The sequence below is a fragment of the Vitis vinifera genome, chromosome 10 (genome assembly GCF_030704535.1).
Source record: "Vitis vinifera cultivar Pinot Noir 40024 chromosome 10, ASM3070453v1".
Classification (NCBI taxonomy): Eukaryota; Viridiplantae; Streptophyta; class Magnoliopsida; order Vitales; family Vitaceae; genus Vitis; species Vitis vinifera.
The window spans coordinates 11253298-11260926 of record NC_081814.1 but is presented as its reverse complement, the minus strand read 5'-3'; the positions used below and the strand labels follow the sequence as shown (position 1 = coordinate 11260926).

The 7629-nt window shown below is 36.1% G+C and overlaps 1 pseudogene; it reads right to left on the bottom strand.

The window, feature by feature from the left end:
- LOC100241263 (beta-amyrin synthase-like) lies at positions 1 to 5522 on the bottom strand (annotated as a pseudogene).
- Positions 5523 to 7629: the final 2107 nt, after the last annotated feature.

Sequence of the window (7629 nt, the reverse complement as noted above, 5' to 3'; positions counted from 1 at the left end):
TTGTCAAATGACAGAAGATGCTGAAGACTTCCATTTTTATATTACTATTGGGCTTGTATTGACTTGTACATGTAAGATGAGCACATTCACATATGACAAAATGCCTTGTTTTGGTTTAAAGAAAGAAAAAGAAGAGAGCATATGGAGGAAAACTTTCTACTTGAGCTTAGTGCTTAGAGCTTCTGGGGAGGCTTCAGAACACGTCTACGGTACATTCCAAGAGCCCATGTCGGGAAAATGTTTCTATAGCTCGCATAGTGTAGCATACAGTTATTCATGTAGACTCCGGTGATTTCCTGTGATCATTATTTCAAGGTTAAGATGCATCGAAATACAAAGAAGGAAAAAATGCCTGTGAAAACAGTTTTGATTGGTTAATAACTTATAACCAACCAAGATCTTAGTGATAATTACCTCTTGAGGGAAATCCCCATTGTCCAATTGTGAGTTAATTAGTAGCTTAGCTGCTTTGTGTAGAGGGGTTGGATCTCTCTCGACCTAGTTTAAAAGAAAAAATGAAAAATTTTAGTTATTGCAAATTATTTGGGGAAAGTGGGAATTTCTATCGAATTATATTTGAATTTCATTATCATTTATTAGAAGTGACCATTAAACAAATCAAATTTGAGAGTAACCTGGCCGGCTTCAATTAGACCCATCAAACACCATGCAGTTTGTACCAAATTGGTGCGATCCTCCTCTAAGTGTACATACACCTGTACAATGAAGATTGAACTGATGAGTAAAAACTCCAACCCATATTTTCCAAGCAATGACATTAAGTTAGAATGAGAATTACTATATATGGGCATGAAAGATAGCTCTCTCCCCAACCACCATTTGCCTTCTGCTTTGAAAGCAAAAAATCGACACCTTTATGAACGGTTTTGCTATTTGAGTATGTTTTCCCAACAGCAGCTAACCCTGATAATGCAAACCATGCAGCATAGGTGAAGCAAACTCCCCAGCCACCATACCTGCCAATATTGTTTCACATGAGAAGTTTTACTTCAAACTCAAAACCATCATCCATTTCCATCTCCTCAACTAAGTAGCTAAAAGCGAAAGAGATGCATACCAAGATCCATCCGGCCTCTGAACATTCTCAACATAACAGGTTGCCTTTTCAATGAAGTTGTCTACTTCTTTCCTTCTATGATTAGGATACAATTTCTTGAACAACAGTAGAGTCTGGATAGCTGATGATGTACATTCCACATACCTAAACCGCCAAATAGGTAACATTAATGAGTGTATATGATGTGAAAATGGACATGGACATAGAAATGGAAATGAAATAGATGAATAACAACTTACTCATGCTCAGTGACTATGTTGGCGAAAAGTTCTGAAGGATTCAACTTCTGAGAAATAAAGTTAATCAAAACGAAGAATCTGTTAGTTGTATACTCAACTGCATTCACTGAGTTCTCAAAACTTTGGTAACAACTACATCTATTTGTGATTGAAAGAAATTACCTCCAACCATTCTTCAGCTCCTGCTGGCTCCCAAACAGCCAAACCACCACTTTTGCCCTTTGGAAAATTTAAAAAAGAAAAGAAAAAAAAGGGGGCCATGGATAGAGACTTTGTGAACTTACAAAGTACGAATATTAATCTGGCAACAATTTTGAGTGTCACAAGTGAAACAAAATGTGTACGTACTTGCAAGGAGAAGAGGAAATTGACAGCATCAAATAAGCGCTGAGGTTCGGCCTTTTCGCCGACAAGTTCTTCTGGAAATTGTGATAGTAACAGCAAGACCTGTGGAAAAAGAAAAAGGGATTTACATGAGGAATTTCTGTGTTAATTACTGCAGTATATGATCGGAATAAAGTTATATATCCTACCCTCAATGCTTCCGATGTGCAGTCAAGAGACTTGCCAACCATGATCGCGATCAGAGAAAGTCCAGGCTCCTTTTGAAAAGTGACGATACCTACTCCGGTAATCACCAGATGGATTTTCTTGACACTACAATTTAAATTTGGTATGATAATGGCTGTAACCTTAATGAAGATACGGAGCATGGTAGTGGTAGAGGTTTTGGGAGTGAATAGGTAAGAAACCTGTGATAATTTAACGTAGTCGTGACCTTTCTTGAGAGTAGTCCCGTATTCTTCAACCATACCACTTTCCAGGATGGCTTGAATGCAAAGAGAAGTGTCCCATAGCTGACTCCCAAAACTCTGCAATTACAGCAACAAGTCAGCATTATGGATGGTGAATTTGGAGGTGATAATCGAGTAGAACCAAAATGGTTGGGTGTTGTAAGAAACCTGCACTTTCATTCCATCCTCTGCCATCCATAAGTAGTCGGGAATTCGGGCAAGGTGATGCTTGAAAGCATCTGAATTTGAGTCTGGATTCTCTGCCCAAACAGCCATCATGTGGAAAGCCTGCAGAAATTAATGTTGCCCCCATATAAGAACAATGTCTAAACCTTCAATTAACCCAATGCATTCCAACTTTCTTTCTAATATATTCCGTGTCTCCTCTCACACTCTCACTTACCTTCTCCACACATCCAGGAGTTAGATATCTACTGTTCTCATCTTCCCAGTGAATGATATCAATTGCTTTCTTTACAGCCCTCTCTCTAATTTTGGAGACAGGCCAATGTTTCAAAATCAGCTCACCAAAGTGATAAAGCCCACCCCAAAGCACATCTTGTATGAGGGAATGCGGGTAGTAGTAATCCTCCTGTATCCGTTCAATATTTTAGCACAAGGTTAGGGGTGGGGATGGATTTAGCATGCCTCTTTTCACAAAAACTGCACTTCAAATATACAGAGAATCTCATTATAAAACCAAAACTAGAAACTGCAAAATCCCAAACCACTTTCTCTACAATCAACCAACCTTTGCGCATAAAAGCCGTGCTTTAACCCAATTGATTTCATGGTATGGTTTAGTGTGCATTTCTTCCCTCAGTTGTAGAACCAGATCAGTAATGGGTGCCTGAAATCTTGTGCCGTATAAATATGACATAGGCATGTAAACTGTTCGACAGTAGCACCACATTTTATCTGCAACACAAACATTTCCTTTGAAAACAAGTTCATAAAATAAAACCATGAAGCCTAACTGAGATACAGGTACTACATATTGCTTACCTGGATGCATGGGCAAAAATGAAGGGAAAAGCCAGAACTCTGGTGGCAAAGGGTTGCAGCCAGACCATTCATACAGTCCAAACACCTTAAATCACACAAAAATCAATTAAGCCAATAGCAATGGAAATTCTCTTTTCCAAACCAATAGAAGATCACCAACTTATGAACTCACCGAGAGATAACACTTTCCCCAAGATGGTGAATAGGTTGCACCGCCACGATCGAGAATCCATTTCCTTCCTGCTGCCACAGCCTTGTCATCAGGTCCTACTCCTAGTATACGCATGGAGATGTAGCTGAGGGTTGTTCCAAGCATTGTGCTGTGCCCCTCGATATGGAATCCCCACCCACCATCTTCATTCTAATCATCCAACACATTCCATTACTCTCTAAATAGGAGATGAAAATATTGTGAGCCAATTAAAGATGATGAGATGAGTTTGATTAGTACTTGATGGTTAGTAATGTAGCGAAGAAGCTCCACTTTGTGTTCTGGTGTTAGAGCAATATTTAGGGTTCCAGTGAAGTATAGCACCATGATCTGCATATTAATTTGGAGTAACACTTTTAAGAGTTAGTTAATTCAGAAACTAAATTCAATAATTTTTTTTCTTCTTAAAAAATGGGCAGCTTAGAATTGGTTGGTGAGAAAATATACCAGTGGAGGTGTGAAAAACAAAGGACCAGCGTTCTCAGCAGGCCAGTGACCATCCTTGGCCTGGATGGCTCTATTCAGCCTCACAGCTTTCCTCACTGCAGTTGTCACTGCTTCATATGTTACTTCCTCCTTTTCTCCCAACCTCACTGGTGGTATGCTCAAATCTATTTGGTTTTCCTTGATAAGCTGTGATTTTTAAGTTGGACAATGGAATGATGGGATTATGTTGTCAGAATTCAAACTTCCTTGCAAAATTGAAAATGGTTTTCAAAAGTAATTTATTTTTAAGAACGCATTCAAATAATATCTATTAATTGTTTTATATTATTTTATTTTATTTATTTATTTATGATTGTTTTAGAAAATAATTATATAAATATGTAAAATGATTAAAAATAAAGCATTAAATATAAAAATAAATTTTGAAACTTATTTAAAAATATTAAAAATGGATTAAAAACATTTCACATTCTTAAATTGACTTTTATTCTACAAAATATCATAAAGCAGTTTTCAAAAATGGTTCTAAAAAGTAAAAACAGTTACCAATCAAGTTAAGGTCCGTTTGAAAAATGTTTTTTAAAATAGTTTTTTATTCTCAACAACAATTTAATAAATAAAAAATTATTTTTTAGAACTTGAAAATAGTTATCAAGGTGTTATATTTTACTATTTTGGAAAATTAACCCGTTTGCAAATGGATGATACTATATAAAGTATCACTTTTACCACATTTTTTTTATTATATACTTTCCCAGCAAGTAAAATAATATTTACTAAAAAGTGATTAGTTGTATTAAATATATATATAAAAAAAATTTAGTTCGAAGAAGTGCGGTTTCGTCATATCATTGTCCAAGTGTCACTGTCCTTTACCTAAAATATCTTTTTCCTTGGCGTGTAACGTAATTTTCAAAAAATGATTATCCAAGCATGACTACTAATTACTAGTGGTTGCCAAAAGGCAAGTACGGTCTTCTCACGACCACCCTTAGCTGCATCTTCCCATCCAACTAGAAACTTAATGAATTTAGGCGAAGACCCAGAATAAATTTTAGTTGAAAACCCATATATATATATAAATTTCCATGAAGGCCCTTTAATTAATATTAAATTTTATTGTGATCACTCCATCAACCTCAGAAACAAAATACCATGTTGAGCGTATACCTGCATCCTCATTAGGAGATCCCCATTAGGTTTGTAGCGAAACCGATTCTTTGTGAAATTCTCCTGGACTTTCCTGACCTCTTCTCGCTCTTCTGGGGTCCCAGCTTCAGGGTCGAACTCCCAGATCTGCCTGCCAACATAGTTGTTGAGGCTGTACAGCCATGGACCATGCCCTTCTGCAACTTTGAGCTTCCACATACTGCATATTTGTTTTTATATATAAACATCTTCATCACTTCAGCTCATGCAGTACCATTAGTAACCGTTAACCATATACTATCAATCATAGAAATATCGAGATCATTGTTTCCCATCATTTAAAAAAAGACCAACTCCAATTTCACAGAGAAGACATGCAAACAATTGCAGAAGCAGAAGAACAAACGGAAGGAGAAGGGATAAAACTGATTTTTCCAGGTTAAAAAAATAAAAAGGAAGCCTGCATGTTATAATTCAAAAACAAACCTACCCAGAAAGTTAGTTTTTGCACAGAATTCTAAAGAAGCAATATATATACATAATCATTTTGATAGAAAAAGAGAGAAAATTTTACAAGTATGAACCTGAACTTTTTCTGTGAAAGATGAAGGCGAAGAGAGGTTCAGGAGTTGATGAGAAGAGAGGGAGGTGGCCACTCTTTATATAGACTGGCAATGAGCAAAGAGAGGGAAGTGTATGAAAATAGTAATTAATAATAAAAACAAAATGTTTAATTGTTTTTTGGTGAGTATATATTCTATACTATATGGTAGTAGTACTAACCCATAGCAACGTTGACTATGGGGCAGCTCCTTCCTCTATCCTATAAGCAATAGTATTTTTTCTTGTCATCATATTCTATACTATATGATGAGCATCATTTATTTTATAAATAAATAAATAAAAATTAACTTAATTAATGATTTTGTAAAGTTGGTAAAATAGAAGGGAAGTACATAAAATAATTAGAAATTTTAACAAAGATGGATAAAAGTGAAAAAAATTACGTACTAGATTTTAATTAAGTAAATGCTTGTTAGTCGGTCATCTCAACTAACCCATATGTGAGCAATGAAAACTATGTCACATTGATCGAGTTTTTAGTTTTGTTAATTTTCCACAATTTGATTAATGAATCATTAAATGTATAATAATAATAATTATATTAAAAAGTATCTAAATCAAGCTATGTTTAAATATGATGAAGTGCTTTCGAAGAATATCCAACCAACCCAATCTGACCCGACCAATATGCATGCATGCGGAATCGTCTAGTGGGAAAATTCATATCAAATGTCGAAAGTGTGAAGAAAGAAATGTGTAATAGTATGGACAATAAAAAGAGGACTTTCAAGCCATTATCAATCGAGTAAAAATGAGTAATGGGTGGAATTAGGGAGGCAGGCTCCAATTTTGGACCACTCAAATGCAAAATGATTCAACCTTGGAAGGCTCAGCTAGCCGGACTAATTGTTCATTTGATGGGTCTTTTGACACTTTTTGAGGTAAAGGCTCTTGACCAGCACATTAGTCTTGAATCATCGATTTAACTCACTGATTGCCTGCAGCTTGTAGTTCAGCATGACGAATATGTGATCATCCAACACAGTCTAGCTGTAGGCCCGGACGAAATCACGACCCTCTTTAGTTCAATGTACCTTGGAGGGTTGTTGGAGTTTTACCTTTGTACAACGATGCTGAGTTTCAATAGTTATATGATTTTTACTTGCTGTAGTGAAAGAAAGTTGAGGATCCTTCCTTGACTATTCTAACTGTAAATGTGAAGATGGTAAATCAGACTTTTGATGCTTCATGTGGGAAGGTGAACTTTAGATAAGACTTCTTCTTCCTGAACAATTTGTAAGTAAAACATAACATGGAATGGGTCTTTCTTTGCAAATCATCCTAGTCTTGAATTGTATATTGTATTAACTGAATTTATTACTTTTTCCCAATGCTGTTGGGGATTCTCTCTACTCTGTACTCCGTAGTCTACCATCTATTAGAGAAGAAACTCATCAAGAGATGCAGCGAAAAGAGTTTAGTAGAATTCTGTGAATGAGTCGGGTATTAATGCATAGCCTTTGTCCAGATGCTGAAATGGTGAGGAGGAGCAAGTCCATGGAAACGTGAGCAGAGCTAATGATATTCCAAGCAAGCCTACGATGCTAAATTCTCAGCATTGTTTTTGTTCTTGTGGTGCCTCCACTACCTTTTGTCTTTTGGTAAGATATTCTATTCTAGTTGTTCCATTGATTGGAATTGCAAACAGTGAATGCACTTGGTACCTATGATACTCAACATTCCATTGATGTCGAGTTCAAGACAAAATAGAAATGATTGTGTCATCCCATTTGGTTGCCAAACTGGAAAAAGGATGAGCGTCAGTAACTTAAGTGGTGTACTACTTACAAGTCGGTTGTCTATGCTACAGGGCTTGTTAGAGAAGCTTAAAAGGCCTGTAGTTGAACTTGAACTTGGTCCAAGTTCCAAACAGTTGGTTAAGGCCAAGGTTGATGTCACGCCCGCCAAGGTTGATGTCACATCCCAAGAGCCATTCCAAGGTGTGATGCTTGTTTCACACTTTAATCTCAAAAGCTCAAAGAGTGAATTGACTCAAATATTAATTAAATATTTGTAAAAGTTACTAATTATCAAATTCCAGTTTAGAATAGTAAAATCAAAAATAAAAAATCTTTAAATTTC